The sequence below is a fragment of the Lemur catta genome, chromosome 21, assembly GCF_020740605.2.
Source record: "Lemur catta isolate mLemCat1 chromosome 21, mLemCat1.pri, whole genome shotgun sequence".
NCBI lineage: Eukaryota > Metazoa > Chordata > Mammalia > Primates > Lemuridae > Lemur > Lemur catta.
The window spans coordinates 21,049,490-21,065,422 of record NC_059148.1 but is presented as its reverse complement, the minus strand read 5'-3'; the positions used below and the strand labels follow the sequence as shown (position 1 = coordinate 21,065,422).

The 15,933-nt window shown below is 34.3% G+C and overlaps 1 protein-coding gene across 2 annotated transcripts in view; it reads right to left on the bottom strand.

Moving 5' to 3' along the window:
• Positions 1–15,933, bottom strand: part of TAOK3 (TAO kinase 3) — a 162,457-nt gene that overhangs the window by 81,452 nt on the left and 65,072 nt on the right. For both annotated transcript variants that reach the window (XM_045535034.1, XM_045535035.1), the window contains exon 2: positions 2,856–2,959. The gene's annotated coding sequence lies outside the window, so the exon portion shown is untranslated. The remainder of the gene's footprint in view (positions 1–2,855; positions 2,960–15,933) is intronic.

Sequence of the window (15,933 nt, the reverse complement as noted above, 5' to 3'; positions counted from 1 at the left end):
GAAGAAATCTGAACTTTATCCTGAGTTACTGTTTTTATTTACAAACAACATAATCATCTATGTAGAAAATTCAATGGAATCTCAAAAAGCTACTAGAACTTAAGAGTTTATTAAAGTTACAAAATATAAGATCAATACATAAGACTCAATTCTATTTCTATATATGAATAAATGAAAATCAAATTTAAAAAATATCAGTTACAGTAGCAGCAAACATATGAAATACTTAGGGATAAATTTGACAAAGGATTTGCAAGACCTGTACATTGAAAACTATATTATAAAAATGAAAGAAATTAAAGACACAGTAAAGGTATATATTGTGTTTATAGGTCAGAAGACTCAACATTTTTGTTTAGAAATAGAATTGAGAAGCTGATTATAAAATTAATATGAAAATGCAAAGGACCTAGAATAACGAAAATAACTTTGAAAAAGGAAGACAAAGTTGGAGGGCTAAGAAACTAATTTTAAGCTTAATATGAAGCCACAGTTATCAAGACAGTGTGATACTGGGGTACAGATAGACAAGTAGATCAATGCAACAGAATGGGAAGTCCAGAAATAGATCCACACATTTCTGGATAATTGAGTTTTGATAAAATGTACAAAGACAATTCAGTAGAAAAAGTATTGTCTTCAACGAATGGTGCTGAAAACAACTGAATACATATATGTAAGAAAAAAGATCTTTCGTCCATACTGACACCCTATATAAAAATTAACTCCAAATGGATTATAAAACTAAATGTAAAAATTACAATGATAAAACTTCTAGAAGAAAACATAGAAAATCTTTGTGATCCTGGGCTAGGAAAAAATGCCTTAGATACAAAACCAAAAGCACAGTCCATACGAGGAAAAATTGATAAATTACACTTTATTCAAATTAAAAATGCATGCTTTTTGAAAGATATTTAAGAGAATGAAAAGACAAGCAGCATATTGGGAGAGAATCTTTGCAAAATATATCTTATAATGGTCTTGTATCCAGAAATTATAAAGAATCCTCAAAGCTCAATAATAAGAAAATGACACAATTTTAAAAACAGGCAAAAGATTTGAATAGGCACTTCACCAAGGAAGACATATGAATGACAAAAGAAAGATGCTTACTATCACTACTCATTAGGGAGATGCAAATTAAAACCACGATGAGATACTACTACATACCTATTAGAATGGCTAACATTAAAAAGACTGACCATACCAGGTGTTGGCAAGGAGATGAGTGACTGGATCTTTCACACACTGTTGGTGGGAATGTAAAACGGTACAAGCACATGGGAAGAAGTTTGGCAGTGTCTTCAAAAGTTTAACATACACCCACCACACGATGTAGTCATTCACTCCCACGTATTTACCCAAGAAAAATGAAAGCGTGTGTCAATACAAAGCCCTGTACAAAAATGTTCATAGCAGCTTTATTTTCAATAGCCCAGACTGGAAACAACCCAAACGTCCATCAACAAAAGAATAGACAAACAATCTGTGGTACATGCAGACAAAGGAATGTGACTCACCAATAAAATGAACTATTGACACATGCTACAACATGGATGAATCTCAAAATAATTATGCTGAGTGAAAGAAGTCAGACAAAAAGGAGTATATACTTTATGATTTCATTTACATAAAATTCTAGAAAACACAAACTAAAGTGACAGAAAGCATATCAGTGGTAACCTGGGGAAAGAGCAGGGGTAAAAAGGATTGAGTGTGAGGAATTAAAAAGGGACACAAGAAAGCTTTTCGGAGCGATGGACATGTTTACTACCTCCACCATGATGATGGTTTCACAGATAAATATGATGGTTAAAACATATTACACTCTTTAAATATGTTCAGATTATTGTATATGAGTTATATATCATAAGGTAGTTTTAGAAAGATACAATGTACAAAATTGAAAGGCAAATAAAGCAGGGAAAATTCTTGCAAAATATGTGCCAGTTAAAAGCTATTCTTAACATCAGAGAAGTGAATATATACACACACATAAACCCACACACAAACTCAAAAGAGATAAATAGGAAATTCAAAAGCGAAATAGCAGCAGCCATTGGATACGAAACATACGTAAATTCACTAGTGATCAAAGAAGTAAAAAATAATAGTACCTCATTTCACCCACCAAATAGGCAAAATAATAGAAAGAAGATACATTTTTGGGGGGCAAGGACTTAAGGAAATCATCATTTTCATACATTACTGGAAGAATAGAATGGGTATGCTCTTTGACCCAGTAATATCCTTCTGGGAATTCATACATTCATACAAGGGAGTTTCTTGTTTGTTTATTTTGTTTTAGAGAAAGAGGTGAGGCATAAGTACGTAGTGCAGAGAAGGAACATGACAGTGAAGATGGGAAACCTCTGAAGTAGGTGTTGGATTTCAGGTAATGTTTTAAATTTTTTCTTTCTTTTTTCTTATCTGTATTTTCTAAAATTTTTGCAAAGCCTATTACTTCTGTAATTAGAGGAAAAGTGATTTAAAACCTTTTATGTAATTTCAAAATGTAATTAGAAAGTATTGTAACAAAAAAATGTTAATATATATATATTTCCAGAAAAATAGATAAAAGGAATCAAGAAACTTTAAGTAAGCTCATTTCTTTTAACCAAATAATTCTCAAAATTATAAGCTATAACTGAGAATGAAAATCTATAAGGAAATAATTTGAAACTCAAAAATTGTTATAACAGAATATTTTATCCCAATTTTATTAATTCATATTTTTACTTTCCCTTTTATTTTTCTTACAAAAATAACAATTCATCATAGAAAAACCAGAAAATACAATTCGTTCTCATTTTTTTTAGGAAAAAGCTAAGTCACAGATCTATGGACAATACCTTTTTGTGTGTGGTACAAAATATACTGTATTGCTCAGATTCATTTTAGCAGCACTCTTTTTTTTTCTCTTTCATAACTTCAGTCTTTTAAATTTATGGTGCACCTACGGAAAAAGAAGAGTAAAATATATAATTATAGGATCAAAATTAAAGAAATAATTAACACAGTAGTTTTAAATTTTTATAAACACAATATTACAAAGTTAAAATTTAATTTTTATCTGTTTCTGGATGACAAATTTAAAAGCTAAGATATTCACAACAAAGACACAAGCTACTCTTTCACAAGCAATACCTAGGAGACAAATATGTCATTAGATTTTAGAATCTATGTTGAGGCTTCTACTGGTTTGTGTCCAGGGTAACTCAACAGAGGCTACCAGTAGACAGGACTAATCGGACAGTACGTAATAATGCTGATTCTCTGTCAGTAAGGCTTATATTTTGAATTGCTCTTCCAATAGGCATGATGATTTACATTGATTCACCTACCTTCCCTTTCCCAAGCTCTCCTATACCCAATCTCTCACATTTTTGGAGTAATGATTATTTTTTAATTATCTATTAAAGAAGTACATGTCCAATATAGAAAATCAGGAAAATATATACTATTTTGAAGAAAATCCATAATCCTACCTGGGCAAAACTCCATTAACAATTTGTCATACTTTTCTCCATCCATGCACTTATTTATTACTTATCTAGGTTTTAGGGGCTCTCTTGGGGATAGATTTCTAGAAGTGTAGTTACTGGGTCAAAGAATATAATAGTTTAAAACATATATATTGGAATAATTTTTAGATGCTTAACCAGAAAAAAGGTATCAACTTTCATTTTCACATTTTTTTTTGTTGAGCATATCCTAATCTCTTGTATGCCCTTTTCATTATTTTTTGTTATTCCCTCTGATTCTGTCTGTGGAATGCTTTGATTAATTGGTAGCTAAAAACTTGCTCGAATTTAGCATCACATTTTATCTACCCACCAACCAATCAGTAACTGAAATGTCTGTATATCTACCCTGCTAACTTGTTTTACTTTATTTTATTCTATTCTTTTTAGAGACAAGGTCTTGTTTTGTCACCCAGGCTTAAGTGCAGTGGTACAGTCAGTCATAGCTCACTGTAGCCTTGAACTCCTGGGCTCAAGCTATTTCTCCTGCCACAACTTCCCAAGCAGCTGGGACCATACAGGTGCACACCACATGCCTGGCTAATTTTTTAACTTTTTTTTTTTTTGGTAGAGACATGTTCTTGCTGTGTTGCCTGTGCTGGTTTTGAACTCCTGGCCTTAAGTGATCCTCCGGCCTCAGCCTTCCATACATAGTGCTGGGATTACAGGCGTGAGCCACTGTACCCAGCCTCTACCCTGCTAATTTAGTCTGACTGCAGCGTCAGTGAACTAAAGCATTCCTTATGATATTATATGAACCCTAGTTGCTAAATTTCTAAGAAAGTAGTTTTAAATAAGGTATTTATTAACGTCCTCATGACCTAATTTCAAATGTAGGAGACATTCACTCCTAGAAAATAGTTTTCTCATGCTAGGGACATGCATGCTTTGTATTTTTTTTCTCTAAATACTTATTCGCTTTTACATAATTTTCTTAAAATGCATACTCTCTCCATCTTTGGTTGCATAGATCTATAAAAAATGTTCTAAAATAAACTCTCTAAGACTTCTAGGAATTAAACCTCAGTTTTATCTTTTTTTTTTGTTTCTTTTTCCTGCTGGAATACTGTATTGCTATTGAGGCCAAAGACAGTATTGAAGTTAATCCATTAAACCTAAATGTCTCTTGGATCCCATGAAACTGTCTTCTGTTTTTCCAAATTATTCTGGTTATAGTTCTTCTTCTCTCTGATCCCTAAATGAATGTGTTCCTCCAAGGAATTGCCATGTCCTCTGTGGGACTGCAAGCTGCTATCTTAGTTTCTGTTCACTTAATGGTTTTAAAGGACACTATGTCACTAGACAGTCCTAACCTCTATCTTAACCCCAGTCTTATATTTTCATATATCTATTTGGCTTATCCCTTAGATGGCTCACATATACTTCACATTAACTTTGACTCTTCTATGTTCATTAGATTCAATTAATCTCCAATTCTGCTTCAAATATTGCTTTTTATCTGTTTTTCACTTTCCATGTCTATGGGATTCATTTTCTCTCTCCTCTGCTTCTGTTCTTTCCATAATCGTTTCTGAAGCATAGTTCAGATATCACTCCTCTACTCAAAAACTGTCAGTATCCCTACTTCCCACAGGATCAAGAATAACTTTACCTAACTAACATTCAAAGCCGGCTTCAAACTACTACTCTAACCTAAATTCTTCAACTCTATAATAAGGAAAAAATGAATTATATTCAGTTACATTTTCATACAGACTTTGTATTTCATTTTATACTTTGTTTTTGCTTATGTTGTTTCCTCTGCTTACCATGTCCAAATCCCAACTATTCTCATAGTCCAGCTAAATGTCACTTCTATAAAATTTACCATTTTCTCTCTTTGATTCAGCTTTAAATACACATATTAGTGTACTCTAACCAGATAAGCGCTTTACACGTGTAAGTCCACGTTTTGATTAATCATTGTATCCACATAATATTTTCTTTAAAAAACAGCTTTGAGATATCATCCACATATCATACAATCCACCCATTTAAAATGTACAATTCAATGGTTTTCAGTATATTCACCAATATGTACAGTCATCACCAGCTATTTTTAGAACATTTTCATCACTACACACACAAAACCCCCCATACCCTTTAGTTCTCACTCCCCCCTATCTCTTCCTTCCTAAGCAACCACTAATCTACTTTCTGTCTCTATAGATGTCCTTGTTCTGGATATTTCACATGAATGGAATAATATAACATGTGGTCTTATGTGACCAGCTTCTTTTACTTGGCATAATGTTTTCAAGGTTTATCCAATGTATAGCATGAATCAGTATTTCAGTTCTTTTCATTGCCAAATAAGATTCCACTGTATGGAAACACCACATTTTGTTTATCCATTTATCAGGTGATGGACATTTGGGCTGTTTTCACCTTTTGGCTATTATAAATAGTGTCGCTGCAATCATTCACGTACAAGTCTTTGTGTGGACATACACTTTTAATTCTCTTGAGTATTTATCTATGAGTGGAAATGCTGTGGAGTATAGCAGATACTCCATAAAAATCTGTTGAAATCTGCCTCCCTTTGCTATTTTTCCATTTAGTTCAATCTTAGAACTAAAAATGATTATTCAAACTTATCCTTCTCCCAAAACATGAACAAGGATATTTTTTCTTCCAAAAGGATAGCATTTTAAGAATTAGCTGAAGATGAAATGATATGCATACATTTTTTTTTTCCTTTTTCTTGACCTCCTACAACCTCAGGTATTACATTCATAGTGAGAACTTAGAACTGTGCCAAGAATGTAGTATTTCAGGTCTTGGGCCCTTGGGCCAAATAAACAATCCACCTAGCTTAGAGTAGAAGATTTCATCAGAGATGTGTGACTGAAATCATTTTCCTCACTCTTTATTCTAAGAAATGGAGAACTTCCAACAATGGTAATCAAGTAAATTGTCACATTCTAACTTTATATAAGAAAAATCACTTGATAGAAGAAATATAAATATTTTAAATAATTTCCCATTTCCCAGAAACTTCAAAAAAGATGATTCATGGAAGACCTTAGTTGCTTCCCAATGTTTTAATGACACTTCTTCAACAGTAAACCAGGAGCCAACTAACTTGAAAACTCCACAATATTGCAGCATTAAGAAAAGGAGTAAGAATCAGAATATTTCATACTGGAAAGAATTTTAAAGATCAACCATTTCAATTCCCTATTTTTTTTTTTTTTTTACACTGAATCTTAGAAAAGTATTATATCACACCAGTGTAGCAGTGTCACCCCAGATTAAAATCCAGGACTTCTGATTTCCCACTTCAAAAAGCTTTCTTCTGAATTGTGCTCCTAAGTCATACTTCAAAACATCAAAATGTTTTCCTAATTGTTATAGGTTAGATGACAATTAAGAAAATTTTACTTTAATAAATTAGATTAGACTTAAATCTAATAATCTAGATTTAACTTAAAAAATAAGATTGGACTTCAGTGTCATTATTTCTCCCAAGGATCTCATAATACTTAAATATGTAATGCTGGGTTCAGTTCTTGTGAGGGCTGAAGAGTAAACAAATTTGGAGGCCTTCTCTAAGGATAAAATTCTCACACAAAACAGGTAGAAGGCCTTAGAAGGCGCTGGTCCAAAGAAAGGGCCCTGAAACTTATGCTTCACAGTAAATTTACACCTCTGTAAATTCCTATTATTTCATTATTTTGCTCCCAGAGGGTAGACTGAGGCAGGCAAAAATCTTCATTTTACAGCAGTAAAAAAATGAAGTATAAATAAGCAATATGACTTTTTCACAGTCATACAGTCAGAACTAATCCAGTGCTGGTTTTTCCCTCCTCTTCCTAGCACAGAAACTTCCATATGGACTTGAAGAGAATTGTCTTTAAAGAAAGAAACAGAAAAATTTTTGGTTAGTTGTTGCTACTGTCTGTCACCAATATTTAACTGTTATTCTGAAGTAAGAAAACTGCTTTTATGGTACTTTCACTTTGAAAATGAAACTAGACGATAGTTGCTTTTTATGCCACTATGATCATAGAGCCCATTGTGATCATATATCCTAGCATTTAAGAGCTGAAAAGGGACCTTAATGATCATCTAATTTCTACTTAGCAAATACTGCAGAAGTGGCTGGGTTTTTGATTATCATAATAATGATAACCTTTAGACTACCCCTGGGTCAAATGACATTAAATAATGTGAAGAAGATTCTTCTAGTCACTCTTTGAGACTTTATCTATGTATGCTAAACAGCAAAAATATCAATTATTTTGGTTTCTTACAGAATATTATTTTCTTCCTCCTTTAAAAAAAAGATGTTTAGATTAAAGAGACAGATGGGGAAGGAGAGGCTCCTTGGATCTCTTAAATTTAACACTATTTTTGTTCTGATACTCTGATATGAGGCCAGCTATCTGAAATCTATTATGCATCCATTTCAGAAAAAATGGTACTTAAAATTAAGTTGTGGGTCTTAAAATTAAAACCAGTACAAAAATGGTGCTGATGTGTCTACTTAAATTCCAAATTTTTCTAAAAGATTAGACCAGGGTTTTGAAATCTTCATTTATACTATAACTTAATCATATGTATTGAATACATGATATGAAAACTTTACCTGTAATGCACAATGATAATTTGTTCTCTGACAGCGTTTCTCAAACTTGACTAATATTCATTTCCTTTATTTCAAAAATTCTCACAGATCCCCATTTTCTTAAATTACTTTTAGTCACTCACATTTCTAATTTATTAATGTATTCATTCACTCAACAAATATTTATTAAGTACCTAATATGTATCCAGCACTAACAAGGCTCTAAGGTTCTTCCCCACTCTCATATAGCTTATATTCTAGTGGAGAGAGACATAAAAAATATTGTTATGTCAGGTACTAATAAATATTAAGAAAAACATTTAAATGCACGGGGTCAGTGTGCAGGATAGATCTTTCTGACATGGTAACAGTTGAGCAGACACCTTAAAGCTGAGGGAGTGAAGGAGTAAGCCCTAAAGATACCTGATAAGGAAGAGCAGTCCAGGCAGAGGTAACAGCGAGATTGTTTGATATACTCCAGGAAAAGCCAGAAGGCCAGTGTGGGTAGAACAGAATGAGCAATGGGGACAAAGCAGGAGAGGAGGGAGGACCTTTTGTTACATGGTGAAGACTCTGGATTTTATTATAAGTGAGATGGGAAGCCACTGCAACATTTTGGGAGAGAAGTGACTGATGTATTTAAAAGGATCACTCTGACTATTCTGTGGAAAACATTGTATGGGAGCAAGGCTAAAAACAGAGATACCTAAAAGACAGCGATTGTAAAAGTCCAGGCAAGAAATGGCAGCCAGTACCAACGTGGTGGTGGCAGAGGTAGTGAGAAGTGGTTGAATTCTGGAATAATTGAGAAGGAACAGCCAATGGGCTTTGCTGTTGTGACTGGAACACAAAAGAAATAGAGGAGTCAAATGACTCCAAACCTTGGGACCTGAGCTACTAAAAGATGAAATTGCCCATTTATAAAACTGTAATAAACCTCTTAGAGCTTTTAGAGAACTTATATAAAACAAATTCACAGCCTCTCTCCAAATCAAGGTTAACAACACTGTTTCAATGTGACAGATATTATGTTGTTGATACAAGAATTTCCAAAACAAGTATGGCCCCATCTACCACGTTGTCCTGTTGTTTAGCAGGGCAAGCGTACTCCCCATGTGATGGCTTCATTCTTCCACCACTTTTCTCTACCTATACTCTAAGAACATTTCATTTGTATAACCTGATTTAATATCCTCTGCCCTTTACAAGGTGAGAGTTCAACAGTTATGCATTAATTCAACTTCTGTTTCTATTCTTTTCTCATTCGTCTAAGAAAATTCGAGTGGTACCACTTGGAACTATGGTAAGCACAAACACAGGCCCAGAAATCAAAGCAAACCATGGAACTCTTTGGTAATAAAGTGGTCAACCAAGGGATCCACTATGTATTATTTTTCAAAAGAAAATCCTTTTTAAAAGAAAAATCACAACACTTTAAAAATCTCACAGAAAACTTTGAGATATATTTTCATGCCTTCAAATTCCCAGGGGTCCATGGGTTTACTTGAAAACACTAGAAAATGGAGTGTTACCCAAAGTGGTTGAGTACAAAGGTCGACATTAAGGCCAAAACTGCATACATTCAAATTACGCTTGAAAATCCCAGTATACGTGATTTTGTTTATAAAATTCTTTAAAGTAATTCTCATGCACAATCAAGTTCGGGAACCACTAAGTTAGCTGAAGGAAAAAAGAGAAAGTCTATCTACAAAAGAGATTCTTAACCTTTCTTATGACATCGAACTTTTTGGCAGTCTGGTGAAGCCTATGGACTTCACCAGAATAATGTTCTCAGAATAATGTTTTAAATTAAAAAAATTAACCACTTAGGAGCTGGCCATGGTGGTGCATGCCTGCAATCCCAGCTACTTGGGAGGCTTAGGCAGGAGGATGATCTTATCTTCACAACGACCACAAATTGTCTCTGCCGTGCCTTGAGCCCTCAAGATTCAAAGTCCTGGGTGGGAGCATCCAAAGTCACGTGTCCACATACCAGCTGCTGGGCAACTGGAGAAATATCTACCTGTACTTCTTTTGCACCCATAGCAGAAGGAAGAACACTGCCTCCCATCTACCCAAAATAGGACAGTGCTCAAGCGACAGGTAAGCACACTATAAATATCTACTCTTAATGATCAAGAGCAACAGCACAGCTCAGAGGATAAGTGATAAACTTGGATTTAGAATGTTCCAGTTTCTAATACTGTCTCCTTAATTCCCTCTAACCTGAGTAAGTTTTATCTGTTTAAGCTTCTTCTGTATTGACAAACTATTAACCCTTCTCATGAGTTTAATAAAAGCAATAGCTCCTGAATCAATGCTAAACTATTCTTTCATTCTTTTATTCAACATTTACTGGATACCTGCTATGCTTATAGATAGCGTGTTGGGTGTTCAAGAATACAGAATGATACGTGTTCACCAGAAACTCTACCCAGAACCAGTGAGTGTTGCGAGTACTGTGGAAGTTCCAAACAGGGAGAGAGAACGTCTCACTCTCTAAGGAGTAGGGGATGGGGATGGGTGATTGGTGGCTTCGTGGAAGAGATGGCACTTGGATTGCTCTGTAAAGAACAGGTAAAATTTTTATAGGAAATGATATGTGCATAAAATTGGAGCTTGCAGGATATTAGGAAACGGCACATTACTTAAATGGTTGTTCTACAGATTCGGGAAGGGATTCTTTGGAAACAAAGCTGGAATATTCTACTGGGTCTAGATTGTCAAGGAGCTTGAATACCATGCAAATGATTTTAAGCTTTTTTCCTACTGATAATGAAAATATTTTAAATTAGAATCAGGCTTCAAGAACAATACTCTAGTTGTATGGAATAATATACAGGCTGGACTGGAAACATTTTGTTTAAAAATAGTACACACACATCATAGAAAAAGAATTGGAAGAATATAGACCAAAATATTAATAGTGATTATATCTGGGGATTAGAAATATAGGTATTTTTTGTTTTATTTTTAATCTTTATTTTCTATATTTTCTTCATTGAACGTTACTTTTGTAATGAAAAAAGTAAATTAAGAATATTTTTTAAAGATTGATTGGAATAGAAGAAGACTAGAGTAGGGAGGTCAGGTTAGGCTGCCAAACGAGAAAGAATGATAGTCATATTCTAGAATGTTGGCAACAAAATTGAAAGCAGAAGGCAGATACCACACTGTGGTTCCATCAATGTAGATACAAGAAAAACATGGCAGGAACAGTGAAGAGTCAGCAGCTGATCATCTATGGAGCCCAGAAAAGACATGGGCATGAAAGCTAGCTCTGAGGCTCTAAGAACAAGGACAGGGAAGACATTTGTTCTATGAATAAAAATAAGAGAATTCAGTAGAAGAAACAAGTTTAATGGGAGAAAGATAACGAGTGTTTTCTAGCCTCACTCTAAAAAGCTAGACAGATATCCAGGTAGAGATATACAGCAAGTAGAAAGAAATGGAAGTTGGAGTTCAGGGGAAATGCTGGAACAAGACCAGATCTGGGAATCGTTTGTATACGGTAGACAAGAAGCTCAAGAAGGAGATGTATTAACTCACGCACAGACTCCAGAGAGAAGAAAAGGCTAAGAACAAAACCTTGGGGGAATATGTCAAAGTTGAATTCTTAGTGAATGCTAGGTAAATACCAGTATAGTATCACATTTTTATCATTAGGCATTTACCCATTTAACATATAATCAAAAGGTTAAAATGACGTCCCTAAGTCCAACAAATTGAGATGAGCAGTCAAACCAATACTACCAGAAGTAAAATTCAGATTATTACATTTTTTAAAGATAACTTTGTTTTTTGCTTCACGGCACTGTAAAAAAAAAAAAAAATTCCTTGTCTTTCCATCTTTGGAAATACATTTAAGAAAAATCTATGCAGTACAGTAATAAAACGAACTGAACTTTTACTTGCTAAAAGTAATCTATACCTATACATTTTATACTTTTTTAATATTCTCTTTGGAATTAGAATTTTTGAATGGATCTAAGAGGGACTCAAGGAGGTGAAGTTGCTTCTAAGAAGTTTAATAGTAATGACTTGGTACTTGTTCCATTATAGCCTACGTTGAATTCTTGATCAAAAAACACCTGCCAATTGGGTAGCATCGTGGTATAATGGAAAGAAGTCTGAAATGGAAAGAAGTCTGAACTGACGACAGAAGTCTTAGATCCTAGTCCTACAATGGCCCCCAATGGCTCTGTGGTACTGATCAAGTAACTTAATTTGCCTAAGCCTCAGTTTCCTGGTCTTGGGGCTGGTCAAGACAGTTTCTAAGTTCCACTTCAACTCTTAAAGTCTACGATTTTGGCATATGGCTCAGTTTAAAAATCTTTTATTCAAATTCACACACACAAAAATACTGAGTTCAATTTATAACTAAAATTCCCAGCAATCTTCACTTCAATTGTTCCAAAGCCAAATAAAAGAAAAACTCAATACATAAACACCTTTAGCCTCTGCAAATTGTACCTGGCTCTGATCCCCATATACATGAAGGCACTGTGAGAGCTCTGTATGTATAACTTTTGACTCCAGGCTACAGGATTACAATGCCAGGCACTGAAGATAATAGAAAATACAAAAATAAAAGCTTTGCAAATAAACCTTTTTATAGCTAATGAAGGATTATCTAGCATGCAATTTTTCTAAAATGTCACAGCTATTAGCAAGTTCCTTTTTTTTTTTTAGTTTGGAACCATTTCTTTCCTGTTTCTACTTTGTTGTCCTGAAAAGTTTTCCTTAAGCATAATCAGATTTAGAGACTCAAAAACTTCAAAATTAAATTGTGTATACTTAAATTTATATTTACTTCTTTGGAAAAAGGTCTATCTGGCCTTTGCTAAGGACTGAATTCTGTCCCCCCACCTCTCAGTTCATATGTTAAAACTTTAACCCTCAATCTTTGGAGATAGGGCCTTTAGGAGGTAATTAAGGTTAAATGAGGTCATAAGGGTGGGACCCTAATCTGGTAGGATTGGTGGCCTTCTAAGAAGATGAATAGAGAGAGGTAATAAGGAAAGGCCATGTGGGCGTGTAGCAAGAAGGTAGCTGTTTGCAAGTCAGGAAGAAAGGCTTCACCAGAAACTGAATTGGCCAGCACCTTGATCTTGGACGTCTCAGGCTCCAGAACTGCGAAAAAAATAAATCTCTATTGTAAACCATCCAGTCTGTGGTATTTTGTTATATTAGCCCAAGCAGATGAAGGCAGCGTGCTTGGGAACTATTTGGACAATTTTCAAGTGGTTACTAATTCAGTAGTCAAAATGTATTCTTCTTCACGTAGTTAGAAAAATTCATCTTTTGATAATGCTTTTCTTTTCAAAAATGTATCTCGATAATTCAAAGAATTAGATAAAAGTTAGTCTTTGAAACAGAGGGAAAAATCTTTAATTACATTAGTCTCCACCCCAAAACTTAAACCACTCACAAATAAGGTAATCAGAGCACACATACTTGATTAAGAGTAAAATCTTGACCTAAAATCTGTTTCCAAAGACTCTTTAAAGACTCTTAAACTTATTTGAACTTGTAACCACACAGTCTCTGAATGAACCCAAAATATGTAAGTTCCACAAAACACAAGTGATTACTGCTCAGGTATTTAAGTGTCTTTACCCTTCAGTGATTTACTTGAAATTTAGAAGCAGTATAAACCCTATCAGTCCTCTAGATATCATCTGATTTTATAATATAATAAATACTCTTTAAAGCTCTATTAATGGAATCCATCCTCTATGCTACTACCAACATTACCAACTAGAAAGTAAAAATCTGACTATGCCACTCTCCAGCTTAAAACCCTTTAATCTCCATGATATACAGGATATAAAATCTAAGCTCCTTGTTGATGGCATATGAAATCCTCTGGGATCCGCTCCTTGTCTACCCTTGAATCTTGTCCTTGGCAATTCCATGGCCTCAGACTGGGTGCTCTAGCTATCTGAAACTACTTCCCTGGGATATCAAGAAGTACCTGTTGGCAAGAAAGGAAGAAAAGTTCTCCTTAGCTGAATCTGTTTTCAAGAGTCTGCTGAGACAGTACCCCTTCAGGGAAACTTCCCTGACTGTCCTCTAAGGTAGGGTAGGTTTTTTCCTTTATGTCCCTGCAAAAAGGTACTGTAAACATTTTTTCTTATACACAGTACCTTATCATACAAAATTTAGGCTGTTTTAGGAAAATATATCCCCATTAGGGCCAGAAGCTACCAGAGGGTAGGAATCATATTTATATCACTGCTGTATAACATACTGGCTGATACACTGCATGTGGCCAAAATATGCTGTTGGACTATATAGTAAGTCATACATCAAATGTATTACATATTAGGGTGTTTACTATTTTAAAGAATCAGGGTAAATATTTTTGTAAAGTAAGTAACCATCACTACTTCATGTGCTTTTTAAAATTTTACTATTTCCACAGATTGCTTTACTTAAAATGAACTTGATCTTTATTTCGGAAATTTACTATTTTATTGAACTACATGGTACCCAAGTGTCAATAATTTCAGAATGATTAGCACTCTCAACTTTCTTGTTCAAGAACCTATTTTAATGGATGTCTTAAAGAACTAGCATTTGAGATCTACAGAGTCTACAAAGATGTATTCATTTTTAACAAGTGAAATTAAATGTGTGCTACATATTAAACAAAAATTTAATCCTGCTATGCAATATTTTTTCCACATGGATGGTCATAACACATGTCATCTTTGCATTAAGTAGTTTAGAATCTATTATGTGGGCCTACCTTCAGCCAGCAAGTCCAAAAATATCACTTATATTGATTTATAGGGCTTCATTCAGTCTTTTATTAGGATTTCTTTTTTGAACATTCACTCATTGTTGTCTTTGGTAAGTGAACTAATCTTGGAACAAATACAGTAGAAAAGAGAAAATCCACAAGCATTTATCTTAAACTATTATAGGCACTGAAGACAGAAAGAAGAGTTACTTTCCTCAGTTGGGCCTCGTTTCATGTAATCAGCAGCAGCATCACCACACTAACATTTATTGAATGCTCACGCTGTGCCAGGTACTGTGCATTACCTCATTTAATTCTTAAGGCAACATTATGAAAGAGTTACTATTATTGATCTCATTTTACAGATAAAAATCTGAGGCCCAGCTTCCCAGAGCTGGTATATGGTAGAACCAGGATTCAAATCTAGGCTCTCTAACCTCAAGCCAAGTGTTTTAACCACTATGGTATAGTTTTCAGTTAAATCACTATATGCAAGATTTCAGAAATTAATAACTTGATAAATTATAAAGGAGTCCATCTAGCCTATAAGATTGCTCAATACTAAGCCTCTCCATCTAAAACTTCCTTTTCATTGTGTGCTTTAAAAGAAGGCCATGTTATCATCGGCAATTTCTGTTCAGAGTGGTTTGTAAATTCAAGACAAGGGAAACCTAAGTATTCTAAAGTCTTTTGAGATAATCCTGCACTAAGGACTTTTGGAGATGCCTTCGTACCCTAGAAATTTAGCATATAAACCTTGAAGCTCTTGCCTAATTTTTAACATTGAAAGGACAATTCAGCATTCTTAGTCACCTTTAATTTTGCTTTGCCACTGGCAGATATGGCAAGCATCCACATATGCTGACACAATACATGTTAGAACAGTTTACTGCTGTTGAAAGTTGCCTTACACTGCTTCAGCAATTCTCATAGCAACTGCAGGAACTGCCTTTTTCAAAAGAATATGAGACCATATCTACCCTAACTATTATACAAGTCAACACAGAAAATCAGTATTAAATTGCTGTCATCTTATTTTATTTTTTTGAGACAGAGTCTTGCTCTGTCACCCCAGGAGTGCAATGGCA